This window comes from Rosa chinensis, chromosome 6 (genome assembly GCF_002994745.2).
Source record: "Rosa chinensis cultivar Old Blush chromosome 6, RchiOBHm-V2, whole genome shotgun sequence".
In the NCBI taxonomy this organism is placed as follows: Eukaryota; Viridiplantae; Streptophyta; class Magnoliopsida; order Rosales; family Rosaceae; genus Rosa; species Rosa chinensis.
Window position 1 is genome coordinate 25,532,085 of NC_037093.1, and position 16,905 is coordinate 25,548,989.

The window sequence follows — 16,905 nt, forward strand, 5'->3', positions numbered from 1 at the left end:
ATTCTCGTCCCTGAACTCTTCTGGTATTCTGCTAATAGACCCTGCAGTCAGAATTGTTTTGATCATACTGATATCACTTGAATTATGAATGCAGCAAAGTAGGAAAAGACATGCACTTTTACAAGTTAGCTTCTTTGAAAAGTCATAATCCCTAGTTATTTTAATGACCAATATTGATAGGTGCATTATATGCGATGTTTTATGTGTTTTTCTACTCACATTTTGTTATGTTATTTCCTTTAACTTAATCATATTAACTTAGTTTAGTGTCTTTAGTTACATTTGAGCTACAAACGAAGAAACTGAGTTGTAGGAAGCAAGAAAATGGAAAGAAATGAAGATTCTTGAAGGTTCTTGATGTTTCTACTTCAAACAAGGCGTGGAAGACATGTGGAAGCATCTAGAAGTCTCAAGAAGATCATTACCGAATTGGGCGCAAGTTGTTCTTTAAAAATCAAATCCATTACAGATTCGGAAAACTGCCAGTGCAGATCAGTCAACTTCAACGGAGTTTCAAAAATTTCTCAGAGCTCAGAAAATTATGATCTTTATATGGTTGGAAAGCTACGTATGTCTAGTTTCCAGAACTTTTTACAGCTCATCGATATCTATTTTCTAGAAGAAGTTATAACCGTTTTAGTGCACTGAGGTTAAGTCTGCCAGAAATCTGTTTTGTGTCAAAGGAGTTCTAACTCAATTTTGTTTCTTCATCATATATCTTAGTTTGTTTTCAAACTTGAGTATCATTTGGAAAGAACATTCAGACTTGTTAATGCTCAAGTCCGGCGGTAGCCGATTCCTTACTTAACGCGGGTCCGGTGGGCGGACCGCCACTCCTAGGATTAGGTGATTCCTGCTACTGCAACACGATAGACAGGGCGTCAGAGGGAGACTGCGTTGGGCGGTCTTCACTTCTCCGATGCCTAAGTCAGTCACTGTATATGCGCAGCATAACAATAAATGAGTAGTAATTGCGTAATTAATGAGGAGAGAGGAGAGAACCTTTTATAGGCGAGGAAGAGGTTGATCTTATTCTTGTTTCCGATGTGGGACTGATGTGCTTCGATTCCCATCATCAAAGGCTTCTGATGCTATCTTGACGCGGCGCGTCAGCGGTGATCTGGGGGAGATCCGGGGCTCGAGCGGTAGCCCTCCTGGCCGTGACTTCGCAGGTCATCCCCTTGGTGAGAGTCGGTACTTCTGGCGGTACAATGAGTGTGGCTCATTATAGCTAATTATGCTCGTTCTAGCACATGTAGGTACAAGTCCCCCAAGTCCCCAGTCAAGGAGGGCAATCTTGGTTGGGGAGTTGATCAGCGGTGTGAAGCGTTACTTCCGCTAGACTTGCAACAGCATAACTTCAGTGCGTTGTCAACCATGGATTTACTAAGCAAACGCTTTATACCCTTTCGGGTGGGCCCCTGCTAGGCCCGCCAGGGAGTCCCCCACTCCCTAGCCAAGACGGACCTCCGGATGGTCGGCAAATTGTTTGTTGAGGGGAAGCTGCGCGGAGCAGAAGGTGTTGGGTAGCGAGCCCAATCTTAGTACCCAAGTGGCGGGGGTCAACGTACCTGATCAGGGTCGTCGTAGACTGTTGACAAGTTCCCGTGTCCCGTAGGGACGATCTGACCGTGACGCCGCGTGGTGGTCGTTGTCAGAATGAGGCGTAGCCTCGGGATCCGCTGCTGGCGGATACCCCCCGCTGGATGCAGCAGGAAAACAGCGTCGGGTAGACGTGTTCTGCCGTGGTTACTGAGCGGAACTGCGCTCAGCAACGCACTGGGTTTGCAAGATGGAGAGGGCTCTGCCGGCAGTGCCATGTATAGCCGAGGCTGCCCTTGTCAAGTGGAAGTCTAGCGGGAATTCGCTCAGCGGACTTCGATACTTGGAGGATGACAAGTGAGAAGTTCCGCTAGCGGGGTCTCGCTCAGCGGACTTCGATACTTGGAGGATGACAAGTGAGAAGTTCCGCTAGCGGGGTTTCGCTCAGCGGACTTCGATACTTGGAGCCTTTTACCCAAAAGTTGTGGCTTCTGTCAGACACTTCGCCTAATGGTGGTGGACACGTGGCAAACCCCTAAAGGGTTAGCGTGCGGAGGCGTGTCTCCATCGTCGAGCCGTCTCCTCGCCATTAATGTCGAGTAATGATGGATTTCGTAACCGAGGCGACGCCTCAGTTAATCCGGAGAGTAACTGCAGCTGTTGGACACGCGTACGGCTGGCAGTCGATGTCGTTTTTTAAACGGACGACGTGGGATTGTTTGACGTTGACATAAAAGGGGGGGAAGGTCGCATATTTGGCACTGCTCTAAACTTCGAACTGTGCCCTCGTTGTCTTCAAGTGTTCTGTGTTTGAGATCGGAGAAGAAAGGCGAGGCGATATCGGCGAGTTCTTGTGCGTGGACGAACAGATGTTCTCCGGCTGCGAAGAGTAGTGTGCACACTACTCTCAGAGGCTCCACTGTCAAGGTTGGTAATCTGGCCTTTTTCCTGTTTGATTGGGTGTCTGCGTTGTTGGATTTCTGGGTTTTTCTGTGATATGCTCTTTGTCGACGTACTGTGAGGGTGTGAGTGGGTTTGGGGAAGGGTAGTTGTGATTGACAATTGGGGTTGTTAGGGCTTTTCTAGATGGTCGAATCTGGGTTTTAGTCGGTTTGTTCTTGTTTTGGCATTTTCTGGGTTGAGTGTTGTTGATGTTCTTGGGCACTAACTGATATAGGGATAGGTTAGATCCTGTGTGAGCTAACTGATTTGGGTTTTAGGGTTTTGGGATGGCCGACGTCATAGAGATCTCGAGCAGTGAGGATTCCGGATCTGAAGTGTCCTTCAGCGCGGCGGATAGAAATTTTATTGACTCGTTGCGTCCGTCTGCCCGTGCAGGAACCTCACTGCCAGAACCGCTAGAAGTCGAGCCGCTACAGACCATTCCGTGGGATGTAGAAATGGGTCGTGCGTCGCATCCGGAGAGTTCTAGGGCGGGGGAGGCTGCCGCTGCGCATACCTTGCACGAAGAGCGGCTAGAAAGTAATAGTGCCGCCAACGGTTCCCCTGGCGGGGGAGGTGAAACGGGGGAGGATACCGAGTCTGCGTGGGTGTTCGAGGACGGCACCCCCGTTGGCGGGAGGTAGGATGACAGCGGTTGCCGTCAACCGGCTGAAGCAGGTGTTCCGGTTGCCCGGCGCGGTGAAGTTGCGTCCGCCGACGGTAGAGGAGAAAGCTTCGATTCTGCCAGTAGGCCATGCCGCGGTGCACGAGGCCATATTCCGCGAGGGAGTGACCCTCCCGCTGGTGCCCAACCTTCAGATTCTGCTGTGCGAGTTCGACATCGCCTTTGGGCAAGTGTGCCCCAACATGTGGCAGTTACTGCTGTCGCTGAACTCGTTGTGGCAGTTGTCTGGTTGCGAAGGAACGACCATGGCGGAGGTGTTGCATTTCTATGAACTGGTGTACGTGAAGCGCCAGGGTTGTAGAGGGCAAGTAAACCTCAGCCGTCGGCAAGGAGCGCCCAAGCTGATCGAAAACCTGCGGGACTCAATGTCGTACTGGCGGGGCTCGTTTTACGTTGCCACAGCGGGATGGGAGTACTAGGCAGGGGCTAACGAGGGGGAGCCGTTGTTTAGAATTAAGTCAGAATTTCAGCCCATCAGAGGTTGTTTGTTGTTTCCGCTGAACACGACTGGCGTGGTTTCCGTTTTTTTTTTTTTTTTTGCGTACTCTACTGATGATGACCTGTTTGTGCAGCGGGGTTGCGGTACAACTTAACTCGTGAGGAAGAGTGCCGGGTAGCACGCATCAGAGGTTGCTGGCGGAATCGCAACTTGCTGGACTTCCGTCTCCTTAGCGGGTGGGAGTTGTTGGTAGCTCAACAATTGACGCGCGCCGTTGGTAAGTAATCTTAGCCGTATCGTACCTTTGGTGAGGTTGTCCCATGCTAACTGGCCTGCCACTGATTTTTGTAGAGACTCCGCGGGAAAACAAGGCTAGCCGTGACGCGTTTGCAAAGGCCATGGACCGTGCTGAAATCGACAACTTCCTTGAAGCCATGTATGCTTCCGGGATGGCGGCACAAAAGACGGTGGTGGACCCAGAGACACTGGCGCTGAGCCAGTCAGAGGTTCCTGTGGTGCTGCCAATGCCGCCATCTCGGTGGTGATGGGCTGCCTGCCGTCCAGGCGGGGACTGGTGGGGCGAGTGAAGCGGCGCCGAGGAAAGAGAGGGCGCCGGCCCTGCGGCGCGGCGCGGCGAAGAAAACGGTGCGCCCCACCGAGGGTGTTACCATAGCGGGGTTGGCGCCGCTGGCGGGGGGTTCGAGGCCTGCCGTTGCTGGGAGCACGCGGGTGCTCCAGCGAAAACGCCACCAGCCGGACTCCGGTGGGGAAGAGGAGGAAGTGGAGGTAACGGGGTCCCGAGAGCAGCCCAAGAAGTCGAGGCAGGCTCCGCCCGGGGCTGTTGCGGACGTGACGAAAGAGGTGGGTTCGAGCGGCCTGGACTCATTTGCTGCCTACGCCGAGTTCCTCAACGACGGTGAGCGGGACTTCCTGTATCACCTCTGCAAGCGGCTGGGGTTCGGCGGCCTGGAGGGAATTATTCGGTCGACCGCCGTCAGCGAGTCGCCCTTCAGCACAGCCTTTGGGCACGTCGTCGTTGGGCTTCACGAGATGTTCCAGGAGGCGTCCAAGCAGCCCCTGGTTGAGCGGGAGCTGAGGGAGGAAGTGGCGGGCTTCCAGAGGGACTTGGGGAAGACCCAGGAGAAGTTGGCTGACGTCGAGCGGCGTCTGACAAAGGCCGACTGCGAAACGGCGGATGCCAGGGGCAAGCTGAACGTTGCCATTGAGCGGCACCTGGATCAGAATGAGCGGTACGCCAAGCTGGAGCAGGATATGTCTCTGGTGCGGGACAGGGTGACTGCGAAGGAGAAGAAAATTGAGATCCTTCAGCGGGAGTCCGCCGCTAAACAATCTGAAATCAAGCGGCTGGAGGGTGAAGTCGCTCGCTTGGAGGCTGAGGGAAGCTGTGCTGCGGCTGCCGCTGTTGAATCGTACAAGCAGTCGGCGGAGCACAAGAAGGCGCTCAACGACGCAACCAAGGCCGGTGCCCTGGCCAATGTAGAGATGTTGCGGCAGAGGGGCGCCATTGACTGGGCGAAAGCTGCAATGCCGGTAGTGCAGCCGAGTAAGGAAGCACCACCGACAACAAGTACCGCTCCTACTGCCGCACCTGGTCCCGGAGTCTGCTCTGGTAGCGGGGAGAGTGGCGAGCCTCTAGAAGGCGGCTCCCAGCGGACACCTACGCAGTCCGAGGCATCCCGCGCTGGGTTCTCGGCGGCCCACACCCGGGCGGATGGCACAATAGAGACTCCCAGTCCCACAGCCCGAGGGTCCGACCAGACGAGCCGCTCCGATCCTCCCCAGGCCGTCGGTGGAACTGCTGATGGTAGCGGGGCCGACCTGACAAACCCTACCAACCCCGCCAACCCCTAAATAGGAGTAGGAAAGTTTTTTTTGTAGCCGCTGAGGCATAAATGATGTAATTCTGTTTTGAGATAAATGAAATTTGTTGGCACCCAAATTCCAAGTGTTTCTTTTGTTTGTGATAATGTGTGTGCCGCTAGAAGTCTTGATACTTGCTTTTGGTCATGAATGAAACATTAAAGGAATTAAAATTGGTCCAAGTGCACAATGTAGCCGACGTAGTCTGCTGACTGGCGTTGCCAGTTGCCCTCAGTGCTAGACTTGGTAACAATGGTTTGAATAATTCCTCGTTTCATTGATAGCTGTCTGAACAGCGTTTATAAAAGCGGGGTCGTACCCGTTGGGTAGCTTCCCTTAGCTAAATATTGAACAAAAATTTAGCTAAGTCAAGATGCTCTTGGGTAGCGGTATGACTATTTGTAGTAATACCGAAGGTGTTCGGTATTCTAAGGGTGGGTCGTTGTGACGCCATCCTTGTCCATTAAGTTGAAGGTGCCCGGGCTAACAACCTCTACAATTTTGTATGGACCTTCCCAAGTTGGGCGGAGTTTCGTTGGCGGGGGTATAACTTCTTTCATTACCCAGTCCCCCAGTTGGAGGTTGCGGGCCTTAACCCTGGCGTTGTAGAAACGTGATACCCGCCGCTTATTCTGGAGATTGCGCAAATGGGCTGCGTCTCGCTTTTCCTCTAGTAAATCCTTGTCGAGGTTAATGTCGTCGCTGTTGGTCTCGGGGCAGTAACCTTCGACCCTAGCGGTTGGTTGGATTACCTCGATAGGCAGGACAGCCTCGGTCCCAAACATCATACAAAAGGGGGTTTCACCTGTGGCGGAGGTTGGGGTTGTTCTGATGGCCCACAGAACCTCCGGGAGCTTCTCCGCCCACAAACCCTTTGCCTCATCGAGCCGCTTATGCAATAGTTTCTTGATTATCTTGTTTGCCGCCTCGACCTGGCAGTTGGTTTGGGGATGGGCGACCGATGCAAAATGCATCTTGGTGCCCAGATTGGCAGTGAAAGAGATGAGTTCCTTATTGTTGAACTGTGTGCCGTTATCTGTGATGATTGCATGCGGGACACCGTAGCGGCAGTAGATGTTCTTCCAGAGGAAGTGGATTACCTTGGCGGTAGTTATTGCCGTCAGTGGCTCTGCCTCTATCCACTTGCTGCTGTAGTCAATGGCGACAATGATGTATTTGAATTGACCTTTGGCGGTTTGGAATTTTCCCATCAAGTCCAGGCCCCATGTTGAGTGAATCCAGGGGCTGACAATAACCGACAGAGGTCCAGGCGGAGCGTGTGGAAAGTCTGCAAATTGTTGGCATTTGTGACAGGATCTTGATATCCGCCGGGCGTCATCACCAAGCGTAGGCCAAAAGTAGCCTTGTCGCATTGTGCGATTAGCCAAGGATCTGGCGCCTGAGTGATTTCCGCATTCCCCGCCATGTATTGTTGCTAGCACGACCTTTCCCTCCTCTGGGGTTAGACAACGAAGGTTGGGGTGAGTGAATCCCTGGCGGTAAAGTTTGCCGCTCTGCATGTTGTAACGGGTTGCTCTCCGCTGGAGCTGCCGCGTCTTGATCTTGTCTTCTGGCAATGTCCCGTTGCGCTTGTATTGGATAATCTCGTCCATCCAACTAGGATTGGCCTCAATGCTAAAGATCTCCGCCAGGGTTTTGGTGATACTTGGCCTGTCCAGGGATTCTACCCTTGTGTCTGCTGGGCTCTGGTGTGGTTGGGCGGTTGCCAGTCTTGCCAGTGAATCAGCCTTGGCGTTCTTTTCCCTGGGTATTTCTTGAGCAGCATTTTGGTGTATCCTAAGTACGCCGCTAACTGTTGATCCTTGGCCTAAAAGCCGTCGTTGACCTGGTTAACGACCAACTGAGAGTCGCTGAAGATGTTGACACTGCCGGCTCCTGAATCGATGGCTAGGAGTAGGCCGGCAATGAGTGCCTCATATTCCGCCATGTTGTTAGAAGCTTTGAAGTTGAATTTCAACGCATACTCGACGTTAAGCCCCCGTGGTCCTGTCAAGATGATTCCGGCACCGCTGGCCTTGGCGGAAGCGGAACCATCCACGTGTAGGTTCCAGTCCGATTGTTGGGGTGCCGGCTCTACGGCCGTAGCAATTTCTGTTCTGAGCGGTATATCGATCTTGGTTTCGGGCTGACGTTCGGTGAGCTCAGCGATGAAGTCTGCCACCGCCTGGCCTTTCATGGCGGTTCGTGGTTTGTAATCAATGTCAAACTCGCTGAGCTCAATGGCCCACTTGCTGAGGCGCCCCAAATGTTCAGGGTTCTGCATAACTTGTCTCAGCGGTTGATTAGTTAGCACATGTATTGTATGGGCTTGGAAGTACTGGCGGAGGCGTCTGGCGGCAACGATGAGTGCGAGAGCAAGCTGCTCCAATGGAGGATACCGTGCCTCCGCTCCATTCATGCCTCTTCCGGCATAGAAAACTGGGAGCTCATCCCGGCCCTCTTGCCGGACGATGGCGCGGCTAACTGCTGACTGGGATACCGCTAGGTAAATGTACAATGTTTCTCCTTGGACAGGGATGGAGAGGAGCGGTACTGCCGCCAGGTATTCCTTCAGGCCTTGGAACGCCGCCTGGCACTCTGGGTTCCAGTCGATGACCTTCTTATGGGTTGTTTTGAGGACTTTGAAAAATGGGGCACACCTGTCGGTCAGTCTGGAGATGAATCGAGACAGGGCGGTTAGCTTGCCCTGGAGGCATTGGACGTGCACCTTCCATTCCGGGTCCTTCAGGTTGAGGATGGCCTGTACCTTGTCAAGGTTGGCCTCGATGCCCCGTTCACTGACAATATATCCCAGAAATTTGCTGGCGGTGACGCCAAAGAAACATTTCTCTTGGTTGAGGCGCATGCCGTAGGCCAAGAGGATGGTTATTATGATTTTCAGATTTGCCACATGTCTGCTGGCCTTTATACTTTTGACCAACATGTCGTCTACGTAGACCTCGATTATCTTGCCCAGATGTTCCGCGAACATGGCGTTCATCAGCCGCTGATAAGTTGCCCCAGCGTTCTTCAAACCGAAAGGCATCACATTGTAACAATACAGGCCTTTGTCGGTGGTGAAGGTGGTGCATTCCTGGTCGTCGGGATGCATCCTGATCTGGTTATAATCGGAAAAAGCATCCATCATGCTGAGAAGCTCGTGTCCAGCAGTTGCGTCGACGAGTTGATCGATGCGAGGTAACTGGAAGCTATCTTTCGGGCATGCCTTGTTAAGGTTTTTGAAGTCGACGCATATCCTCCACTTGCCGCTAGCCTTCTTGACCATAACCAGGTTGGAAATCCACTGGGGATAGATGACCTGGCGGATGAACCCAATGCCCTGGAGCTTGGCAACCTCCTCTCTGATAGCGCGATACTTCTCTTCGTCGAAGGCTCTGCGTTTCTGTTTGATAGGGTAGAAGGATGGTTTGATGCTCAACTTGTGTGAGATGATTTCAGGGGAGATACCTGGCATGTCTGCATATGACCAGGCAAAGACTGTAGCGTTGTCACGTAGGAACTGGGTGAGCTCTACCGCCAGCTCTGGGTCCAATTGAGCGCCTATGCGGACCGTCCGCTCAGGGTGCTCGTCCGAGATGCTGACAACCCTCAGTGATGTTTCTAGGTTGACCGGCTCTTTCCTTACGTATTTCTTTTCATCCTCCCTGGGGTCCTCAAAAATGTTTGGTGGCGGTGCCCGACTGCTTACCGCTGGGATCTCGTGGCGGCGGGCTGATTGTGCCATGATAGTAGAATAACACTCGCGTGCCAATTGCTGACTTCCCTTGACACATCCTGTGCCGTTGGGTGTGGGGAATTTCATGAGCAGCATGTACCCGGCGATGATGCACTTGAGTTTGTTGAGCGCTGGCCGACCAATGATGGCGTTGTATGAACTCGAACAATCGACAACTATGAACTCCGTATGTATTTCAGCCATACATGGACTAGTGCCCATGACGAGCCTCATATAATCAGAGCCCAGCGGTTGCGTGACGTCACCGGAGAAGCTGAGTAGCGGTTCATGGTCTTGGAGTAATTTTCTGTTCCTCTTAAGGTTGTTATAACAACCGCCGAATATAACGTTGACAGCGGAACCGCTGTCAACCAGGATTCTTCCCACTGACATTTTGCCCAGAATAGCGTCAATCAAGAAAGGATCGTCGTGGGGCAGATGTACTCCGCGTTCCTCCTCCTCTGAGAAGGTAATGGGTTCCCAACCGGACTTTGGGAGTTTGGCGGATCTTTCGGTGCTTAGCTCGCGCGTAACGCTTTCTAGCTCTGTGAGACATGCTGGTGATTGGAGCACCTCCGACGATTGTGTTGATGCGGCCCATGGGCTCAATATCAGCGATCACCGGTGGCGGTTGGCATACCTTGAACTGCTCAAGCTTGTCGTCCCGGTACAAGGTCTCGATGGCCGTTTTGAGGGCGTTGCAGCTGTTGGTATTGTGACCGCTATCCTCGTGGTATTTGCACCACCTGCCGGTGTTCCTTGGCTTTCCTGTTTTTGGGTATTTTCCCGGGGGCGGCGGTGGGATCTGATCCTTGCACTGATTGTATATTTCTTCATGTGAAGCCGTGAGGACTGTAAATACCGCATACCGCTGGGAAGACTCCGCATGTTTGTTGCGGTTGTCCCCATGGGATGGGCGGTTTCCCTTGTAGTGCTGATCCTTTTGTCGCTTGTTTTGGTACTGACCCTGCTGCCACTCCCTCTTCTTGTCAGTTGGCGGTGTGGAGGTTTTATTAGCGGTCCCTTGCTGACTGGAGGAGGGTTGTGTCGATTTTGCCAATGCCGCTGGTGGCGGTGGGGCCTCCCCATATGTGATGAATTCTGCTTGGGCATGAATAACCGCCTCACTCATGAGGTGGTCGTATACCGCATTTGGATGATTGTAGTTGAGGTGATATAGAAATGGCCCTTTGAGGAGTCCCTGCTTAAAAGCCGCCGAAGCCATTGTTTTATCGAGATCACGGCACTGAGATGCTGCCGCTCGCCACCTTGTGACGAACGCCTTCAGTGTCTCCTCCGTACCTTGCTTGACGTTGAACAGTTGGCTTGTGTTGTGGTGCCCGGCAGACAGTAGGATGAACCGAGAAAGGAAAGCATGCGATAATGCCTGAAATGAGTCAATGGATCCCGGCGGGCACTCGAAGAACCAATTCATTGCCTCATTGTCCAGCGTTTCACTGAACAAGTGGCACAGGGTGGCGTCATCGAATCCCTTGTTGTTGGTGACCTTCTTGAAGGTGTCCATATGGACGAAGGGATCAGTCTTACTGCTGTAATGTGACATTTTAGGGGTCTTTGCATACGCCGGTCTGACGGCTAGCAAAATTGCAGCGGTAAATGGTCCTGGCCTGGCCGCGAAAAGTGGGTTTGAAGCTGGTGCCGGGGTGCCCGATTCCGCCTGGATTAACCTTTGTTCCAACTGCTGCATCCTCTCCAGTATTTGAGCGGTTGCGTCGCCGGCGGGGTCTAGGCGGGTACTCCGCTGAACTGATCCTCGCCCGGGAGCGGGCGGGTCTCCCTCTGTTCTCGCCCTAGGTCTCGAGCGGTGGGTGCGCAGTGATGACTCCGCCTCCTGTTCCAACATTGGCTGGGGTGCAGGGGGTGGTCCCATTGTCGCTAGCTCTGGTGGGTGCAGCTGGACTTGCATGTGTACGACCGGTGCTGGCATCAATGCTCCCGTGCCGGGTCGGCTATGCTTGGTGCTTCGTGACTGTTCACTTTGTGCCGGGTTGGCGGTTGCCTCCAGCGCTTTCTTTAGCTCGTCGAAGCGGGACACCAGCGTGGCCACCTGCCTCTGGGCTTCGGCCTTTTCCTTGCGCTCTTGTTCACGTTCTCTGTTTGCCTTGTGAAGATCCTCCAGTGCTAGCTCGTACAGGGAGGCGAGGTCTTGGCCTGGCGGGCGGCTGCTACCTAGGTTTGTCTCATCGCCGGGGTTGACCGAGGTGGTGAATAACCCGCGGTTGACGCCTACCGCTGGGTTGGTGGGTTAGGGAGTGGCGGATTGATCTGCCTGCTCTTCAGCGTTTCCCCCGCTGTCGTTAGTCATGGTGATTGTGGCTGGATGACCTTTTGTTCAAGAGTTCCCACAGACGGTGCCAATGTTAATGCTCAAGTCCGGAGTTAGCCGATTCCTTGCTTAACGAGGGTCCGGTGGGCGGACCGCTACTCCTAGGATTAGGTGATTCCTGCTACTGCAACACGATAGACAGGGCGTCAGAGAGAGACCGCGTTGGGCGGTCTTCACTTCTCCGATGCCTAAGTCAGTCACTGTATATGCGCAGCATAACAATAAATGAGTAGTAATTGCGTAATTAATGAGGAGAGAGGAGAGAACCTTTTATAGGAGAGGAAGAGGTTGATCTTCTTGTTTCCGATGTGGGACTGATGTGCTTCGATTCCCAGCTTCAGGGGCTTCTGATGCTATCTTGATGCGGCGCGTGGCGGCGCGTCAGCGGTGATCTGGGGGCGATCCGGGGCTCGAGCGGTAGCCCGCCTGGCCGTGACTTTGCAGGTCATCCCCTTGGTGAGAGTCGGTACTTCTGGCGGTACAATGAGCGTGGCTCATTATAGCTAATTATGCTCGTTCTAGCACATGTAGGTACAAGACTGTTATAGTATAAATATATTATAGTATAAATATCTATATCTTGTAATAGGTACTTGAGTGTATAGATAAGTACTTGAGTGTGTAAATATAGGTACAAAGACTTGTGTGGCATAAAGTATATGGGGAAGCAACAAGCATGGCATCTCTCATAATTGCAGCAACCATGTGGAGTTGCAGCTATGATCATGGAAGCCACTATAATGGACTTCTTACCATTGCATTCACACTAGAATGTATTCCTATAAATACCCTCTTTTGTGAGAATAAATATACACACCTTCCTTCATCCATCTCATCTTCTTTGTCTCTCCATCTCCTCTCCATTTTCATTCCATTCACTAGTCTTCTTGTTCTTCATTTTCAAGCCAAGAGAAAGAGAAGCCATGCAATACATCAATTTCCTAGCCGCCATCCACCCTTGTGTCGTCCCTAGAAGATTGCTTGCTTTCAAAGATCTTCAAGTTCTTCGTCTCAAGGCTTTATCATTCATCTTTCAAGGTGTATTATATCCTTTCTCTTGTTTTCTTTGTTTGATTTTGTAAGACTATGAATTCTAGTTAACAAATAATGTTAAGGGCAAAGTTTAAAGCCCGTTTATATGTTTTGAAATAAAGTTGTGATTTCTATATGTTGATTTATATGTTGCTTATGTGAGATGATCAATTGATTTTGTTTTATGGAAAACTTTTATATGTTTTTGTTCTTTGGTGCGCAACTTAGAATGATTGCATATAATTGGAGCTAGTAATTAGGTTCATGCTTTGTGACCCTAATTCGAATAAGTAGTAAAGGCTTTGGATAAAAGTCGAAATCAATTGGTTTGTGTTATTGAATAGACATGCTTTGTGTACTAGGATTTATACAATTATTGACTAAACTTTCACTTGCTCTTAATGATTTGAAACTTGAGTTTGCATGGTTGCTTTGATTGTGTGAAACCTGTTTTCAAAATATATTGGTTAGGTGCTTTGCCTGATCAATTGTGTAAAGGAAAGTAAAATAAGGGACATTGGTTACTTTGATCTTTGTTTCTTGGTTGATATATTCCCGTCTCATAGATAACCAACTATTAGAATTGTAACCGGATTTCTTGCATATGGATGTAGTTTTGATATTTGTTCCTTACATTCCACCCTTGTATATGTGTTTTTACATTTTCTTTATTTTATTTATTTTAATTTTCAATCTTACAATCATAAAACCCCCTTATTTGTGTTTACTTGTATATATTTCTTTTCTTTGTTTTATTTTTGTAAATAATACTTCTTATTGTTTAATTTCTTTATTTGTTTACACAATTACAGGTGTACCCTCAATCCCCGGACAGAACGATCCCTATTTACCATATACTAACGATGACATTTTAAAGGTTTAAATTGCGTGCTACTTTGAGCGTGTCAAATATTCTTTGAAAAGTCATGATCCTTAGTAACAAAGACAAAAAAAACTCCTTCTCCTCTACTCATTTATAAACTCAGTCTAGTGAAAAACTCCTTCTCCTTTTCTCCTCAATTTCAAGGTACAGGGGAATTACTCTTTTAACTATTTTAATGAGCAATATTCACAAAAGATGCAGCAGCCTAAAATTGGCAGTGCGCCTCATAAACTGAATGTGTGTGTATATATATAAGATCTATAGCTTCCTTGGAACAGGTAGGATGTTTGTTAAAGCAGATACTGAACAATCAAACTGAATAAAGAATACTTGAATTGCTCCACAACAGCCAAGTAATTTACATCACCATCTCTCTTACTAAGCTTATTAATCATCTCTTTCTCAGTTTTTAATTTACCTATAGATTGCACATCTTTGCTATTTTAGTTAGTTATAATGCAAGCAAAAAAATGAAAAGCTGGTTTTCACTCGTATTGGTAGCAACAGCATAATGGTAGGTTAGTTCCCAAATTTTATTTTAATAGATTAATGGAAACGTGTACTTTCATTTTGGTTGACTGTTTCTTTGTTTTTACAACAAAGGAGTTTAAATTTGTATAATCCACGTTTCTCATCAGTTAATTGCTCTCATTATACAAATTTCGTGAATAAAAAATTAATAAAATCTGCAGAAGAATAGTAGCTGAAATTTGAAGAAAATGATGGGAGAAAAACCTTTGAGGATATAAGCTTGAAGCACCGCCCATTGGCTGTAACAGAAGGCTCTGTTGCTGCAAACACCAACACTCGGAGTCAGAAAACCGAAACTCAATTACGAAAAAATATAAAAAAGATATACTTGGTTAAACTCTTTGTAGAGCCTCCAAAGAATATCTCTATCTCCAAAAAAGATATGGTGCAGCCTAAACAATAAACGATTACCTCACAAATCAATTGATTTATTCACAAACCAAATCAATTAGATTAGTCCAAAATCAATAGCTCACTCACTCGTTAATCTTTCGCTGTCAATTCTTCTTCCATTTCCTCCACAAACACTCTGCCTCTCCTACCCCAAATCAATCACACACTGAAGAATCTGTCACGAAAACATCAAATTAGACACACACCAAACAGTATATCACAAAAACCCAACAAATAAGCATCGAACCGAACAACAATACACAAACAACAACATGCAGAACCAATCACCAACAACTGCATACCTCTAGATCCGAAAACGCCAGCCAAGAATGAACACAGAAAGAAACAGAGAAGATCACGCTAATCACCCTAATACCTTTTTGATCTAACAAAATCGGAACCTCATCATCCCTCTCCTTCCTAAGAACAAATAAAAACATAGAGCTCATCAGAAAAACCAAAACGCGAAATCAATCACATGCAAGGAAAAAACAAACTCTCAATGGAAGAAAAACAAACAGGACAACAACATGCACAACCTGTTCTCCCTAAATCTCACCCAAGAGCGCAGAGGTGAGGCAAAAACAAAGAGAAGGAACGAAGAGAGAAAGAAGATCGCGTCTCTAACCCCAACACCTTTTATACCTAGGTCAAACAGCATATCACAATTAAGCAAAGAATGAAGGGCAAAACGGTCTTTTCACATAACTGGCTCGGCTTGAGCCAGCACTGTTACTAAGCCGATGAACAGTTGACTGAGAATTAGAAGATATTAAATATAGGACTTTTCATCTCTAACATGCCCTTCTTGGGGAATCTAGTTTTAGTATTATAGGACTTGGGCTCATCCCAAGTCTCATGACTTTTTAAGAACCAAGACCCAGCTATAGTGGGCCGGGGCCACAGATTTGGGTGACCCAACCCAAGGACGACAATAACACGCCGGAGAGAGAACGTGACAAAAACACGCTGGAGAGAGGTGGAGGTAAGTGCACGCGCCTTGGTGCGCTGGAGAGAGAAAAGTGCAAGCTTTGGTCTACTCTGGTGGGCTTGATAGCTCTGTTTTGTCCCCTAACGACCGTTAGGGGTTCCATCAGTCATATTAATTGATGGTTGAGATTCGTCCATTTTGAATATGGACGGCTCTGATGTGGTCCTCCTTTTTTTATGCAACGAATATATTATAATCTAACGGATCAGATTTTTTTGAAAAATTTGATCAACAACTCTATTAAATAGAGGCATATTAATTCCAGTTTTATTTAAAAAAAATTAAAAAATTGCCAGAAACACTATAAGAATAATGATGAGAATAATTTTTAAATATTATGATAAAAATAAAAATGTAATTTTTAACCTTATTTAATTAAATTGACATATTTTTAATATAATATTCATAAACTTTGTACTCATATTATATTTTAATCAAGAATAGTGAAAATAGGACCCCCATATAGCACCTCATTATTGGAGATGAGAATTGAGTCATATATGAATAGTGCGACAAGTGCTAAAATGAGAATAACACCCCCAAATAGAACTTATTATCACTACTTAAAGGATCTTAAATCATATAGAGGGCTAGTTTGGTCATCATGCAAGTGTGATGCCAATTTTTGCTGGGTCTTGTATTACTGTACTACTGCCTCATACATATATAGGGCTATTCTATTGAGAGATCCAATTTTTTAGTCATTTTAAGAACTCATTTGTGTGACTCACTTTTCAATCATATATCGGCATCTCAACCACTCACTTCTTCGGACTCTATAAATAGATCACTTTTGCAAATTTCAGCTAAATTGGTGACTGTTAAGGTGTAGAACTAGATTAAATCAATTGACAAACTAAATCTGTCAACTGAACCGTTCATGTTTATAATTGTAAATCACAATTTTGAATGCCTTAACGATTATCAATTTGGCTTAAAATTTGCAGAATTGATCTACTCATATAGACCTAACAATTGAACGGTGGAGTTGTTGATAAGTGACCGAAAAATTGATCAAATAATCAATCCCTTAAAATGGCCAAAAAGGGGTAGGGCTAAATACTGATTACTAACCTATGGTTTGGGTCCAAAATCAATTCAGTCCCCGGACTTCTAATTTCATTAGAAAACCTCTGTCCTTTCAATCTTGATCAATAGGTCCAATCCATTAGTCTTCCGTTAAGCAAGTCCATTAAGGCCCCATTTGGGATTGCTTCGCTTTTAAAGAAATCAGCTTTTATTTAAAATTTTAGATTTTTTTTTGTGTTTGGTAAATAAATAAGGACTAAATTCAGTTTGCCCCCTTCAACTTTGGGGCAAACATCAGTTTGGTCACTGACCTTTTTTTGTTAATCATGATGGTCCTTGCACTTCTATTTTCCATCACGCAAGTCCAAAATTCAAATTTAGCTTGAAAGGTGACGTCATATGCTGAGCTGGACCAAACATCAGGGCCCACTTTTCAGCTTTGTCCTCTCATTTTTTGCGAAATGTCCTAAGTAA

The 16,905-nt window shown here is 47.9% G+C and overlaps 1 long non-coding RNA gene across 2 annotated transcripts; it reads right to left on the reverse strand.

The window, feature by feature from the left end:
- Window position 1: 1 nt before the first annotated feature.
- On the reverse strand, window positions 2-14,995 carry LOC121050252. Of its 2 annotated transcripts, none has more exons than XR_005802481.1 (5): window positions 14,951-14,995; window positions 14,714-14,831; window positions 14,499-14,586; window positions 14,223-14,278; window positions 2-41 (listed from the first exon to the last, which is right to left on the reverse strand). It is a non-coding gene; the product is annotated as an uncharacterized LOC121050252 (long non-coding RNA). The 2 variants fall into 2 exon arrangements; XR_005802482.1 differs by lacking the exon at window positions 2-41 and adding an exon at window positions 12,518-12,541.
- Window positions 14,996-16,905: the final 1,910 nt, after the last annotated feature.